The 16,602-nt window shown below is 41.2% G+C and overlaps 1 long non-coding RNA gene across 2 annotated transcripts in view; it reads right to left on the bottom strand.

The window, feature by feature from the left end:
• LOC138116897 (uncharacterized) overlaps window positions 1-16,602 on the bottom strand; it is a 179,779-nt gene that overhangs the window by 48,822 nt on the left and 114,355 nt on the right. For both annotated transcript variants that reach the window (XR_011154390.1, XR_011154391.1), the window contains exon 2: window positions 7,307-7,463. This is a non-coding gene — a long non-coding RNA (uncharacterized lncRNA). The remainder of the gene's footprint in view (window positions 1-7,306; window positions 7,464-16,602) is intronic.

The following is a 16,602-nucleotide window of genomic DNA, read 5'->3' as shown; positions in this document are numbered from 1 at the left end:
TCTGGTGCCTCTGGCCCTTGCTGCCCAGCTTCACACTGTCCGTGTGCTAGTAGATAATCCAGCTCCTAAAAGCTGACTCCCTCTTTATCTTTATGTGACGCTGGCCTACAAAGTTCAAGGTAAGGCCATTGTGTCTTGAGTCTATTTTTGCTGTACAAAACACTGGATGGAACTTAATTATTTTTTCCATCTGCCAACCATTTTGACTAATTGAACCCTTTGGAGCCAGGAGTCAAGGTTTCCCAATGTAAACCAGATCCTGGAACTCGGCATTAGCAGAAATGTTGAAAACTTATGAAGGATTTTTTGGTTCTGAGGTTTGGTTCTGTTTTCCAGAGTCTGACCAGGATTCAGAAGAAACCCAAACCCTCTCCTGCATATACATTTTTTTAGGTTCTTTTAGTGTCTCAAATTTTCCAGGCACTAAAGATTCCCATTACCAAAAAAGAAGAAAAAAAAAGTAAAAGTTGAAGGATATAACTTAAAACCCCAGTCATATGGAAAGTCCCAGAAAAGGCTCAGAATTCCATTACTTTGGCAAAAGCAGAGCATGCTTGGGCAGCATTAAAAATGAAGCATAACTTAATACTGGAGGGTTTCCTGATGAGCGTTCTGCACTGAAGACCAGATTGTTGACACTTCCACAGCGTATTTTAATATGATTTTAACTAGAATTTTTCCCCTTAGAAGAGTAACTACTCTGGCCCATAAATTACATTCCATATTCTATTTGCTTGATAACCCATAACTAAACTTCCAACTGCAATAACATTTCACCTCTGATTTTAGCTCAGAATGTGAAAATTTTGGGATTAGCCACTCTTCCAGCAGTGGGAGATCACCAGGACTGACAGCTGAGACGTCCTATTTTCCAGCAGTGACTTGTAACAAAACCGTGGTGAGATCAGGTAGCGAAGCCTACATGGGTGGCTTGGTGCCTCTTGGTTTCAGCTTTGTTTTTGCCTTTAGTCCTTTTCAGAACATGGTATAATTAAGGTGGCATTTCCATGTTGATGACTCCTGCTTCATTCATCTCAGGCTCTTTCTGCTGCTGCTGTTTCTTTTCCCAGCAGTTCCTCAGCTTGCCACCAACATTAATGATGTGCCACTAGAGATGCTTCATCCTTTTCATGTCTTTGCAGCGTGGCCATTAGGAAGCAGGAGTTTCAATGGCTTCTACCACCACGTTTGTTCCCTTTGACAGAAAACTCATTTTACAGCAGAGCTGTGATACTTTGGAAATGCTTCGCAGAAATCAGGGATCTGTCTGAACCTCTACACTGGAGGCAAATGAAAATTTTTAATAGATCTGGGTCTTAGTTCCGCTAATTTCAATGGTTCGTTTTGCTGTTCTGGCAGTCAGGATCCATTAGTGGAACAGAAGGAGAAGCATGTATAATGCATGTACAGCAACCACATTCTAATCTCAAATTTCTTTTTTCTTTTAAGTTCTTATTTTTTTAAATAAATATATAACAAGTTACTGACAGTACTTAACAATATCTTATACTAGACACTGTAATACCCCAAATAAATACTTAATTTCTGCTCTCCTGCAACTTCACTAGGATTACATCATGTCAGATTACTCTAAGTCTGCTTTAACCCAGTTTGAAAACACTAGTTATTCAAAGATCCTTACAATTCTTAATTTCATTTCTTGAAATATGTTTTCTTTTGGTTCCTTTATACAGTTTTTCAAGCCTGTGAAGGCCACAGAGTTGTTAAGCCAGAACAAGCCTGCTAATGAGGAAGATGGGAAAGCAGAAATGTTGTTTCAGTTCACAACAGAGCTCCCTCCCTTCCTCTCCCACTGGCCAGCGGCACCTTGTTCTGCTGGGCAGGGAGATCACAGAACCACAGAATGGCTTGGGTTGGAAGGGACCTTAGGGATCCTCCAGTTCCCTCCCCTTCCAGGGGCAGGGATGCCACCCACCAGCTCAGGCTGCTGAGGGATCCATCCAGTCTGTACCTAGTTCAACCTTCAGACAGTTTGATGTGGTAGCAAACATACCAATGGTTTTTATGATGTATAAAAACATCTAAGGAGAACATGAATTCAATTCTTAGCATGAGATAGCACGTGGTCTTGATCTCTAGGCCTGCTTGTAGGCCAGGACCACTGAGTTAGAAGGGAGGAGTGCACTACCTTCCTCCACCCAGAGAAGTCATTAACATATGCTCCCTACCATGAATTAAATTAGTTTAGATTCTCCTGACGATGCAAATAAACCAATGAAGCACTGCTCTATAGAGCTGCAAACTAACCCATTTGAAAAGACTTTTGCAGCTTTTGTTTATCATTCCATATGATAAACAGCTACCTCCCCAAATTATCAGGAAAAAAATTTTAACCATTCAGCAAATAATAAAAATTGTGTTTTAATGATAAATAAAAAGTCACAAAGCTCAGCATGTTTTGCTGAGAACCATTAATGAGGGAAGATGGTGAGGCCTATAAATTTACCTTCTCTTTTGTTAACACTCTTTTCCATCTGCAACACATATACTTGAACAAAATATAGGTTCCTTATATAAAATTTAGAGAAAAAAACCCTAGATTTTGATGCTCATTTCATCTGCTGCCTGATCTTATGTTGAAGTCTTCTGAAAAGCTGAAATGACTGAGCTTCTAATCCCACCATGTTTCTCTGAAAATCAGCACCATAATGATGACATTAATTATTGTTGCCTTTGACTTTCCTTCCTTCGTAAATATCAGCTTAAAACCCAGCTATTAAAATAGCCTTCCTGTGGTAGGAAGCACCTTATCTTGTACTTTCGTGTCCCTGTAACATCTGCATGTGGTGCTCTGAACTTTGCTGCTGCTCCCAATTAAAAGCAAAACAAAAAACCCCAAATAAACTTGATAATACTTTGTTGGAAAAGGACTTAAGCAATATCCTGCTTGTTGGAGAAAACCCAACACGATGTGTTCCTTTAGTGTAGGAAATAGGATGCAGTCTTGGGACACAATAAAGCCCACAAAGTGCCCTTCCCTTCCCTCTGCCTTCTGATCCCATCCCTGTGCTCCACGGGCTTTCCAAAGCTCACAGCACTTGTTTTCTGCATGGTTATCCAAATAGAAGATACTGCTATCTCCTCAATTTCCAAAAATTTCTGGCAATCTTTAAGTTCTTATTTCGCAGTGTGCATTTGGAAATAGTCTCTCACCCTTTTGCGCTCTGAAAATGTATTTTAATGGCTTAGTTATAAAAATCTTTAGTGTCTTCTGTACAAAAGCTTTACAACTGACTATTTATTTGGTTGCATCTGTCAGTGAGGTTTGGGAATTGCTTTATCTTGGGTATGCATTTCAGGTCTCTATAGCGGACCTGTCTGAATTCAGCTGTTACTCTGGTTTAACTGAATGAACAGATTTACACACCCTGTCCCAGAACCAAAAACCCAAACCATCAAGAGAATGGGATTTATGCAAGCTAGTATCCAAAGTGTAGCTAGTCTAAAAATACACACATGAGAGAAAAGCACAAGATAGTGATTCCTTTGGGCTTGAATTTAGCCAAAATTATACTGTTTGTGTATGCAGAGTTCATTCTGCCTGAACCAGCAGTGCACATACTGACAGCAGGCTCCCTGTGAACCCTCCCACACCAGCCTGGGGAGTTGTGAGCCCAGTTAGACTCCTGCTGCCTGAATATTGGCCCCAAACTGCCAGACAATAGAAGATGATGACCAGATCAATGCAGAGACAAACAAGACAAGGTAGCACCATAAAATCTCTGGAAACAAGACAGCAGGCAGGGGAAACCTGTTTCACTCACATTCTCATGTTTAAGTGTGGCCAGTTGGCTGTTCACAGTATTTTGTGCAGGCAAAAATGCAATAAAAAGAGGATGAGCACAGGCAGAGTCGGTAGTGCTGACTGAGGATCTGCAGAGCAAGTCACAGGATCTCCACAGATCCTGGCCCCAGACACAGCAGTGGGTGTTTTCCCAGAGAAGTGTCTGCTGGAGAGGAAAGACACTGCAGAGTTAGATGGTGGGACGAACGTTTTTCATCTCAAAATGGGTGTTGGCTCATGTCAAAAGGGTGTCAATCTCTCCCCAAGAAAGCCATTGCCAGTACTTCTCTGCGACTTGGCATGATCATCTGTCTCTTTTCCAGAGACAACTGCTGCCTCTCCACCCTTACATGTGATAGGGGAGGCTTAGCAACCACATGTAGACCTCAGTGACAGATGTGAGGTGAAGAGCTCTGTCCAGTATCTAAATAAGGGAAAATATAAAGGTCCTTTGTCAAGCCACTGCAGACCTAAGGAATGAAATGCCTAAATTCACTATCAAAAAACTTTTAAAAGAGCAAGCAGAAAGCATCTCTGAGATTTTTTTCAGATTTTAAATAAAGAATGGTTCATTTGAACATGATTTATAAAAAAACCCCAAAACCTTAAAGGTTTATCTGAAAACTCATGGGGTCAATTACTGCTTGAAAGCATTGGTTCAGATGTCCAGTCTTCAATGGGGAAATGATCAGACCCCATTGAAGGGCAATCAGGAGTCCCATTCAGAAAGGATTATCAGGAGCAGAGTAATTTCTGTCTCAATTTCAGACTTCTGGACACTGACCTCAGAAAAATCCTGGCAAGTGTTTTTACAATTACTATATTCATGAAAACCTTCACAAAGATTTTTTTCAAATTCCTCAATTATTTGCAAATAGATGACATTTAGCTGCACATCACTTAAATTCACAATCCTCTTAAAAACATGTGGTCTTGATTTGGCACTATTTGTTTCCATTTGATGCAATTCTATGACTCTGTATCAGATAATTGCATATTTCATTTGCCTTGAATATTGAACTGAGGTCTGAATGCTGTTCCCCCAGCCCAATTACTCCAGAGTAATGAACAGCAAGCCAGAATACTGGGCTGGAAAACCAAAACCAATGAGAACAATAATCAATGGGCCCTTCTATATATTTTTTCAAGAACATACAATGGTCAGTGCCGAGCTGAAGTTTTATTTATTTATACAATTGTTCCATTTGGAACTCCCCATTTGGATCTAACTTCTAAAAATGTTTCATCCCAGTATTGAGTGGTACCTTCATCACTTATTATATCTTTCATTTTACACCCACAATTAATATTACTCACAAATGAAAACCCTCAGTTGCCTGTCTGCATCATTTATCCACTTGATTGATAGCTGATGCAACTATTTTGGAGTGCAAAAGAGCGTCTGCATATTTGGAGGCTACTTTAGCTGTCTAATTAGGTTTTCAACTCTGCGTGATGCAGAAATCATCTTCCAGCATGCTCATTCTCCAGATTCTTTCCTAATATATAATGATCAAGTTTGGACCACCAAAACAAGAAAGAAGCTACCAGTTTTATGTTCTGCTAGAAAAGGAATATTGAAAATAAATTTAAATAAAGGAAAATGCAATGGGATGATGAATTCATTGGCACAGTAAATGCACACCTGCCTCAATATCAAAATTAGGATAGATACCAAAAAATGTCAACATTTCAGAGTTAGCATGTTAAGAAATCTTTTCAAAACATCCAAGAGAACTGTGTCTCTCAGATGGAATGGATTCCTTCAGATAATTCTACAGGCACTCCTACCTCTACCTGGAAAAGCACATCTTGACTCCTGTCTCCAAAATTACCACTGTGTATCAATGTTCAAGACAAGGAAAAATAAAAAACACCTTCAACATACACGTGTCCTTCTCAGAAAACAACCAGTCCTACAACATGTGCTTTAAATTACAGATGAGCCTCTGCACTTCACTGAATGAGGAGGAATTTTGGCATCTATTTACACCCTTTCTGAATGGGGGAAAGAGGAAATTATTTAGGGCTTGGTACCACTTATGCTCCACTTGCATAAATGGGAATTAGGCAGCAGGGAGTTACTGAAAAGCCTCCCTGCTCCGAGGGGTGAACACGCTGCGGCCGCGCTTCCGCCATGGCTCCTGCACGGAACGCGCGCTCCGCGTGACCAGGAAACCAGGGCTGCTTCGTCACGAGGGAAAACACTCCCGTGCCAGTGACTCCGTTCATGACAAAACAAAATTTCCAAGCTGGGACATCTGAGTGGTATCAGCTGTCATGGCTTGACTTTAAAATCAGGAAACTTCTTTCCACTGCATCGTCATCACCAGGAGGTAGATGGTTAAAGGATGGAAGAGTAAGTAAGTATATTTTTTTCCACAGATGACCATCTTAGGGGAGATGAGGGAAATGAAGGTAAGTATGCTACAGTAGTACAATCTAGGATAATATCCATCCTTCCTCTAGGGAGGTTTCCCACAATACTTTATCCTGACGGCTTCTTCTCCTTATTTACAGTATTTGCCTGGGGTAGAAATTCAAAGGAGTACAACCTTATAGTACATTTGGGGGCTTCTAACATGCTAATCATGATAGGAAAAATCAAGAGCATCTTCATTTTTATATAACACCAGGTTTTCTGCAAAATTATGATTGGTTACATTTTGATTTTCTAAGTTTGCTGCAAATGGAAATGAATCGGACAACACTCGCTATCATAATTGCTTTCTGTGTGAAGAGGTCTTTTTCAGGCTGGGCTGGATGCTGCTGTTTTAATCAGAAAGTTGTCTATTTGTATGTTAATAGTTTCATCCTGGTTTATTAGGCTTGTTGATGAAAAAGCAAAAATCAGATGCTTTACTATTTTCAAGCTCCACTATTAATCTGTGATTTTTTTTGGTGCCAACACAGAACCATTTCAGCATCCTCTGCCTTAAATCCTCTTAATGAAAGCATGAAGAATGACAAAATACTTCCTTTCATAAAGCAGAAGGCTGTGCCAATTCACTTTCAACATGCTCATTCAGTGGAACTGAGGTAAATATGTTGCTCCACAGGTGCTTCTCCTTGCAATAACATACTCCCTAGTAATCCATTAAATTCATCTCATGCTCTGTTTAGTGCCTGCTCTGTGAACTGCCTAGCTGGTTAAGGTCATTGTGATAATAGCACCAGGTTAAACAGCATGGGTGTGTTGAACTCTGACATCCATCCACTTTGGCCACAATACAGATAAGAAACCACGAGCAGCTTTAGAGGTGTAATATCTGCTCAGACCTATGCGATCTTTTACCCTCTCCATCTCCTTACAAGTCAAAACCCTTGGCTTAGAAAAATATCTTGAATCTCAGGACTCCTTAAAATAATTTAGTGCATTTAGAAACAACAATTCAGTGACTGGAAGCTTTTCTGTTTGTTTGTGTTTAGTGAAGGAGCCCAAATGATGGGCAGGAGGAGCAGGAGTGTCCCAGGGGGTGGCAGAGGACGGGTTGGTGGTACCTGTGCTCAGGTGATCCAAAACAGCCCCAATGCTCTCCTGGTGCCTGGGGAGGAACCTGAGAGCCATCACTGCTTTGTTTATGGTATCTGCCCTTTGCAGGTTTAAAAACAAGCTGGGTATAACTCATGGATGATAACGTCCTTCATTATGGAGTTCCTGTTAAAGGGAGACAAATAATTGCCAGTTAGTAAGCCGCTATTAAATTCAGCCCAAATTCAGCCCCAGCAATCCTTACAAAAGCCTGACGGGTTTTATTTTATTATTTCCTTTGCAGGGTGTTGGGAAGTGTAATCACTGGTAACTAATCAAACTTCTTTCAAACACCCACAAATATATAAAGAAAATGAAATGATTAATTATTGGGCTAAGCCATTTTAAATGAGACCTCATCTAAATGAGCAGATTTATTTCCAGAGCAAGCTGGGTGTAAATTTAGCTGGTTTTCAAAGCTCTGAATGTAAAGTATTCCTGGATTTGAGGATGAAGTGGGTTATGGGTGGCTGTAGAACCTCTCCCAGACATCCAGCAATGCACAGCAGTGAAAAACAGACTGCAATCCTGCAAAATATTGTTTTAAACAAAGTGTTACTGAGGTTAATAAGTGGTACTGTTGAGTACTGTTAATTACAGACAGGAGTAGATAAGGGCATTAAACTGAGACAATTTATAAAATTTTATTTCATAAAATTAAAATGAGCATTCTTTTCCCCCCCATAACTCTTTCATTCAATGAGAAGAATTAAAATAGTTTTTCAAACTTCCTCCCCTCTCTATTCTGTCCCTGGGGTTTCCAATCAGTTCTTTACCTTCCTATTTTGTTCCTTTCCTGCCTAGTTTGTTCCTTTCATTTCTACCTATTTTATTTCAGGATAGAGTTTTAAGGAGTAAAAAACTCACAAACATCTGTGATTTCCCTCTCGCTCTCTTGAAAAATCCCTGGAATTTGCAAAAATCTTGCCACAGGAACTTTAACTCAGCACCATTACTCCAGTCTACTAAAGTTATGACAATCATAATCTCTAGCAGTGTCTTTTCTTAGCAACATCTCTGGCTTATCACTACATATTTGTTTAAAAAGGAATATTGTAGGAATAAAACACTTGTATCCATCCAAACATAAGCTCACAGAACTGCAATACCCCCCTCCAGAGACATGCAGCATCACCCATATTTAGAAATAAATAATTAGAAATGAAGTAGCATTAATGTATACAATGAATATTCTTGCTCTCAGGCACAAAATTCATTTGTGCAATTCAGCTTAATGCAAAATGGTGTACATGTTCTTTTACATACTAAATATATTCAGAAATGTAAGAATCAGCCCCGCCAAAGCCCTACTTGAAGAAATAACCCAAAACCTAGCAGTTAAGGGGCCCCAGTGCACAACACGGGTCGCACGCATTGTGCACATCTGGGCATTGCATCCACACTTTGCCAGCGCTCCTGGAGGGAAACTGTCAGCACCAGAACCTTTGTAGAAATCTGCTTTTAAATGCAAACAAATATTTATGGAGAGCATCTCCCTGAGTTGGGAATATCTAATCCCAACTAATTAGAGCTGCTGCAGCAGTGGGGAGGATCCACGAGGAGCCGAGGTGTGCCGGCGCGTGTCCAGCCCCGCGAATGCTCCTCCTGCAGCTCTCACACGACGCAGTTTATTTTTTGTGGCACACGTTTAACAGCCCAGTATTTCATACTTGTCCCCAAGGTAATTGACAAAACAGGTTCCTAAAGCTGTTTAACAATTTTAATGACAGCGGCTGAAAGATACATTTTAAAAAAATAACATTCTAGGCCAAACATTTTTTGTCAAGTGACAGGGTTCCCAAATTTGCTGTTCCGTGGTGTTCCGTTTCTGTAAAATCTCTCGTTGAGGCTGTAGGTCACAAAAGAAGAATGAAGCCCTGGAAAGAGATACAATGACTATTTAATTCTGTGTGGGATTATAAGCAGTGGCCTGTGGCAATTCCTTATGTCTCTCTGGGTAGTAATGCTTTTCCAGCACCATTTTTTGTCATCACACAATTCTATTGTGAAATACTCTTTTCATGAAGGAGGAAGAAAGAGCCGGTTACACCCTGCAGTGTTTTGGGGAAGACTAAGAAGCATGGTTTGCAGGGAGTATGTGTGAAATATGACATTTCATTATGTGTAATTATTTTTTAACCAGTAATGTCCATGTTGAAATGAGTTTCTTATTTTTGGAATGCATGGGGAGTGGCTAGGGAGGGGAGTCGTGTTTTTTCCCTGTTAATAAACTCAAGTCATTCTTATGCTAAAGCAATTTCTCAACAAAACAAATTTCTCTCCATCTGGGTAATGGCACACCCAAATGTGATTACATTACAAGAGATTTTAAATTAAATTTCAAGGTAGGAGAGTTATTAATCCAATGCATTTGTCTTTATTATCATTGGATCTAAAACAATAAAAGACTTGAACTCACTTTTAAATGGCAGTACAGTACTGACTTCTTATAGGAACATGGGCTTGAGCTGAAATCGTCAGAAGTGTATGTGTTTTGGGTCAGGCCCCAAAACTCTTTCAAAAGGTGGAGCAGGAATGGCTATATCCATCCCAGAAAGACAGGGGAGTTACCAAAGAGGTCCATTTGGTTTGGATTTCTTCTGAACTCAAAACAGCAATATCACACACTGCTCCAGGAGTTTTCCTAAACCACAGAGCTGACAGCACAGTGAAGAGGCAGAAGGTACAGAACTGCCACAGCCAGAATTACATATATTCCAGATTTATAGCAAATCAAGACACCACCTTGAAAAACCCGAGTCCATATTTTTAACAAACTGCTAAATGTTGCCCACTCTGGTACTTCAAAAAGAAGTGTTTACACGCACATGCAAAGGAATTGGATGCCCAAATGACTTGTGTTCATCTGCCTTCTTGTGTTCACTGGCATTCAGATTACATTTTGGATGCAAAACCAATTTTGTTTAAGCCCATAGCCAACAGAATGCAGTAAATAAATACAGAATGTATGAATCCCTCTAGAGTACTGTTTTTCAATCCATCACATATGAAATTGCAACTATCTCTGCTTATAAAATGAATGTGATCAGAAATTGTCATCACAGCATTATTTGTCCATTTTTTTCTTGGGGAACCTGACAGCTATCAGCTGATTACTTTTGATCCAGCAAAAGAACATGGATTTTACCACCTCTTCAGCACAACAGAAAAAAACCCCACAGCAAGTAGCATGCTAAGTGACGTCATTACAAAAGGTTACTGTATGATTCTCTAAAAAAACACTACTTTACAAAACACCCATTCCTCACATTTCAGCCCTTGGAGGACAAGCATGTCTGAGGTCTGGTTCATTCCACCCCCATGGATTTTGGGTGTTGGGCTTCCAAAAGCTCAAAGGCAGCAGGTGGCAGTGATGGGCAGGACACGATGCCCTGTGGCAGAGTGAGCCCAGGAGCTCAAGCCTTTCAAAAAGCCAACCCCGAGACACAGGCAATGCCAGGAACACCAGTGGGTGAGGGTTTTGTAGGAGATCAGAGTGGTGCCTTTATGTTGTTCTGGGGGGACTTCCCCTTTTCCACACGGAGTGAGGACTAGGACTGTTCCATGCAATATTTCTGGGGTTAGTTTTGGTTGCATTGGAAATCCACTATTTTAGTGCAACAGTATGAATATAAATGCACACTTGCGACAGCAGGTAGCACATAAAAGCATGTTTTTCTAGTTAATACAAGTGTCCCACTTAACAACATACTCTTCCTGAGGACCCCACTGCAGCACAGGCGCAGGCAGAGCATTTCAGCGTGGGCATTCATTGCCACGCAGAAACAACTTAATCTTCACAGCATTCCCTCAGTAACTGCCTGTGCATGAGATTTCCAAATGCTCAGACATAATTCTCTCACTGGAGAGTACAGGCTGATTATGACAAACTCCATCAATTTTATTAGCCACACAGATGTTATAGATATATATGAAAATCAACCAGAATTCTTCCTGTGATGTGCATACTGGCACTGCTGCAGACTGCTCCACAGCCCCAGAGCTTACAGGCTTCCTGCCATTCAGCCTCCATGTGGCCCCCAAGCTAAGATGTTCTTAAAAAGAGAAATATTAAAAGGATTAAAATGACACTATTGTGCCAGTGGGTGACTGCAGCCACAGAGTCCTGGCTGCTGCTGAAAACTGAAGTGAAGTGCAGGGATGAGTTCACTGCCCTGTGATCTGGATGTTTGGGGAGTTTCTCCTCCAACGTGTTCCTAACCAGCAGGTTTGTGGGGATCACCACAGGGGTCCCTCAGTGAACATCTCCAATGCTGAATACCATGGGGCTGCAACTCTGAAGCTAGCAGGGGGCTGAGCTGCATGGCCATTGAGGTCCTCCCGTAGTCCTTCATGCTTGCCGTGGGGTCACTATGCCCACTATGTCTGTCTGTGCAAGGCTGGGGCAAAATGCACTCCTGAAGAGCTGTGAGAAATATTTTCATCAAGATCATTCAGCCAGAGCCTTCCCTGGCTCCCAGCACTGTGTCTCAAGGGCTCAGCAAGCAGAAGAAAAGTGATAGGAACAATTTAAAGAGAAAGATGAAGCCTAGAAGGGGTTGATGGCTTAAGTCCCTATTGAAATGCACCTCTAGGAAGCCAGGGAAAGAAGCTGAAATGCAGATTTATTCTGGAGAGGCAGGTCCAGGAGTGAGAAGACCCATAAAACCTCATCCCTTAAACCCTCTGCACCTCAGCCTTCCCATCTGTAGCAGGTCCTCAGGTTTAATAACCTAGAGAGTGCAACAGGCCATGCATGCGGGGTGAAAACAATTAGCAACTGAGAAGTACAGAGAAACCGCTGGTGGAGAGAATCTCAGAGATGCAAAGTTATTATGGGCACACAGTTACCATAGTGATTGGTCTCTCAGAAATGCTAATAATAGTAAAATAAATAATACAGGCCAGGCAGGAAGAGCCCCTAGAGATGAATGTGAGCTGCTCCCCTCCAGGGGGACTGTGTGTACTGCTTTCTCAGCGCTCCTCGCCCCGCGCTGGCTCCGGCTCAGCTCCCTCCCGGGGTAACACACTGTGCTGCTGCAAGAGCGCTGGGTCAGCCAAGTGAAAGCGGAACTTTTAAGTGCTTTATTATTTTCAGGAGTCGTCAGAGAAAACAAAACCCCCACAACTGCAAATAATTGGATACGTCAATAATATTTTGACTCGTTCATGTCTTGCGAGGTTTCACTATAGCCCTGTTAAGTACTTTATTGCTGTCCCTCCAGTGATGTTAATTAAGTTCACCATAGGCTCACAAGCCCTTTTTCTCCCCTCTCTCCTTCTTACCCACTTTTTTTTTTATTTTTTTAAATCAAGCAAGCAGTTTTCCCAAGTATAATGCCTAGCAATGGGAGCTGTGGTGCAGTGGAAGGCACCCCGGAAACAGAAAGAAGAAGGACAAGGCATCCTTCACTATGGTGGTCAATGTTTCTCCACAAAGAGATCTGCCAGCAATATTAGCCAAGGGGTTGTGAAAGTCTAAAGTGCTAAAGATCCATGCCAAACAGGCAAATAAATAACACCAACCCTCAGCCTTGGACCACCATCATGTTAGAATTTGTCTTACCCAGATGCAAAGGGATGTTCCAAGCCGAACATTTTAGGTGGGTGTTTCACTTCTTTCCCAGGTAATTTTGTATTTGTGTTACATTTAAAATCTTTTTATCAACATGGGAATCAAATGATGACAGTAGGCCAGAGGAAGGAAACACACCTGCTCTCTCCTCTCATGTGTCTCTCACAGAGTTGTCTATCTTGACTAAATCAGAAAAGAAAATGCTACTTTGCATCCCCCAGGATGTGTTGTCCAGCCCATTTTAGTCAAGCAAACTTAATGTCTTACAAAGTTTTTGCAATACAACCATTTCTCTGCTTTTGACTGAGAGGATTCATTGCTCTCACTGTACTGACTTCTACTAAGTTGGACATACATTTTCTATGCTACTTTAACTAGAAGAGTAGGAGTGTTGGTCAGTGCCAATCAGAATAGGAATAAAATTCTTTAGCCAGCTTTGGACAAGAAACAGTCCTTTTTCCCAGGTTTTTCTCACTGAAGGTCAATCAATGTTCACATCTCTCATTTCAGACTTCAGCTACATATGCAGGTGATAAATTAGGTTACTACGTTTCCTAAAATACCCAGAAACATTAAATCCACTGCTGAGAATGGAACCTATGGAATCACCACTGACACTGGGCAGCTCCAAGTCCACCTCTGCTCTTCCTGATGTCTTTGCTTACGGTCTGTGCAAGGACGATCAGAGGGAACAATTTCTGTATCTGGCTGGGCTACAAGGACACTCTCATTCTGGGTCACTGCGTGCCAGACCAGTGAAGGGAAGAAAAACAATTTGGTGCCTTTCCTTCCACTTGAACAATATTCTGGCACGTTCTGGCCCTGTGCAGTGTCCTTTCTGGCCACTAGGCAAATCATTCAAACCATCTCAATTAATCTCTTCCCAGTTTAACACTAGCTAGATGGACTATCTGATGGAAAAAGATGCTGAAGAAAGATTGTTTTAGCTCTTGGAACAGTCCAACCTGATGGAAAGTACCAGTGAACCCTCCATCTACCGACTTTAACCCGAGTCAGCATAAGTGTTTCAACAGAACTGGTCACTTGTGTGATGAAGCAACACAAAGAGAGGTGAGTCACCAGGGGCACTCACATGACAGGACTGAGGGAGGGGACAAAAATGGGGGTGGAGGTGGTTGGTTAGAGAGATGAGGCATTCCATTTTTGCCATGACTCACACAGTCAAATCAATCAACGATAAGATGCAGAGAGGTCACGAGGAAAGATGTGGCAGGAAAAGAAGTTTCCACCCTTTCCAAGCATGGAGGTGGTAGAAGCAGAAACGAGTAAAATACATGACAGTAGAAAAGGAAGTGAAGGGGGAAAGCAAAGACTACGTAATGCCTCCAGTTTCCACAAGTGTTGAGTCTTGATGTTCAGTTAGTTTCTCAGATACTCAGGAACAGAGATCGTTGCTTTGAGTCGCAAATGAATCAGAAGATTGTAGGGAAGCCAGCACAAGGAAGATGAAGTCTCAGACAGAAAGCTCGCAATTTAGTGTAATAAGCAAAGCACTGATTAAGCAGGAAGGAATTGAGCTTTATTTGAGCAACAGCTTACTCATATAGAGATGAGTTTTGAAGATGCTGACACGTGACCAGTGATAACCATCTCCCAACCTCTGGGTGCTTCTCCATAGGTATGATTGTGTGAACCAGAATATCTCCTGCTCATCTGCGTGGCTTTGGTCTGAGGAACAGAGGAATGGACCAAACAACACAGTGTTGGAGGATGGAATGGAGTAGCTGGAAAAATCTACTGCTGACCAGAAGAGACTCAAATTTGGACAATCAACCACAATATTTTTAGGGATTAAAGGTTTCCTCCCTTATACTGCCCACAAAACCACCCCAGCTCACGGCTATATAATACAGACCATTTCTCCCTACACATTTGACTAAAAAAGAGTTTGGATGCAGAGCATTTCTTTCAAGACCAATATCAAGGACCTCTTCAAGATGACCAGATGCATTTTGTGCCCTTCTCCTCAGCCTGCCCAACACATATGCCACATAAACCAAGCAATGATGTAGCTTCTCCCTCCCACAGTCAGCTTCCATACACAGTATTTGGGATTTTTCCAGTAAAATCAAACAATCTGGCCTATTGCCATATCCAATTATGTCACAGAAAATTAGTCCTTTTCTGTTCCTTCTGCTTGTGGCCTGGTTGTTTTAGGAATATAAAACCTACCTATGCTTGTTACTGTAGTATTTCCCTGCAGGAGCAAGTGAGGAGTAGAGAACCAGGCTGTCAATTACATTAACAGTTACATCTGCTCCTGCCATGGAAATGGCATCCCCTTCCCAGGCCATTGCATCCTGTTGCAAGCAGAACATAATCCCACCCTTGGGAGACTGCAAAATGAGCTTCCATGGGAATCTATGGGATGTCAGAAATCTACTCTCCTTACTCCAGAGCAGGATTTCCAAGGCACAGCTCCTCCTTGGGCACAAGACACACAAGAACAAATCTCACACTTCAGATGACACAAAACGTTCATCTAAAATGCAAGTCCACCTATTTCCACCTACTTTAAATGAAGAGATTCTCACCTGTCCCTTTACAAATGACTAGTATGATGTCCGTGGCTCATCACAGCTAGTTAACTGATGAAGATGTTGACTAATGAGTTTTATAAAGACTGGTGTAAAGTAATCCAAAGCTTCCTTAACCACCTCAGAGTCCATTTTCTCTAATTCTCGATTCAGGGTCCATAGTCAGTGACTTTGTTCAAGAACTGTCTTCAGTTCCAGTATTCCCATTTCTGCTGCATTTCCAGCACTGTGAAAGAACTGTATTATGAACTATCATGAAACAATACCTGGAAATAAAATTGCCACCAAACCTATTGGCTCAACTTAGGAAAAAAATAATTAAACAGCCCACACTGAGATATCAGTAGAATTCTTACTAATGAATATACATTCTGGTTATGTATATGTACCATTTCATGAAAATTCATGAAAATATGATGTGTGCTACCAAGAAAGAGGATTATCCTTTCCTTCTGCTACAAAAAAAGAGCTGTTTCCTGCTCATTTCTGTTATTTTAAGGCTGAGTGTTGAACAGGTATACTTCACTTTTTAACATAACAGCAGAACTTCCAGTACTGAGTTGTTTCTTCAGTTCAGCATAGGTTTTATGTTGAGCAGTGTTAGAAATATGAAATGCTTTAGAGAGATGATTTGGTAGCATTTGTTCCCTTCTCTTCCATAGGAGAAAACTGCAATCATTTCTTGTAATAGTTCACAGTAAGGTGGACGCTGACTTCATTTAAAGCAATGCTATTCCTATCTAGAAGTGCTGGGATTTAAGCATGTGAGTCCCATTAACATTAATGAGAGTTATATGTTTAAAGCTTCTGCACATTGTGATGGGAATATGTTCCATAGAATCCAATTAATCTGAAGAACATTGCATGCATTTGGGAACATTCATGTTGTACAATTTCACTGGCATATGGATTTGTCCTCAATAAAGCTTGCTAGTATCTGGTAACAAAGATATTAACAATCTATTGTACATTTACATAAAGGAGGACTAGACTATATGTTTCCCCAGCTCAGTGTAGGCAGCTACAAAGAAGCTTTTGAGTGTAAACAAATACAGAATTGAGAAAATAAGGAAGATGATGGTATTTTAAGAATGTGAGTATTTGGAGAATGCCGGGGAATGAACACAGAGGA

Source organism: Aphelocoma coerulescens, chromosome 11 (assembly GCF_041296385.1).
Source record: "Aphelocoma coerulescens isolate FSJ_1873_10779 chromosome 11, UR_Acoe_1.0, whole genome shotgun sequence".
Taxonomy (NCBI): Eukaryota; Metazoa; Chordata; class Aves; order Passeriformes; family Corvidae; genus Aphelocoma; species Aphelocoma coerulescens.
The sequence above is the reverse complement of the archived record's forward strand: the minus strand, read 5'-3'. Positions and strand labels throughout refer to the sequence as shown.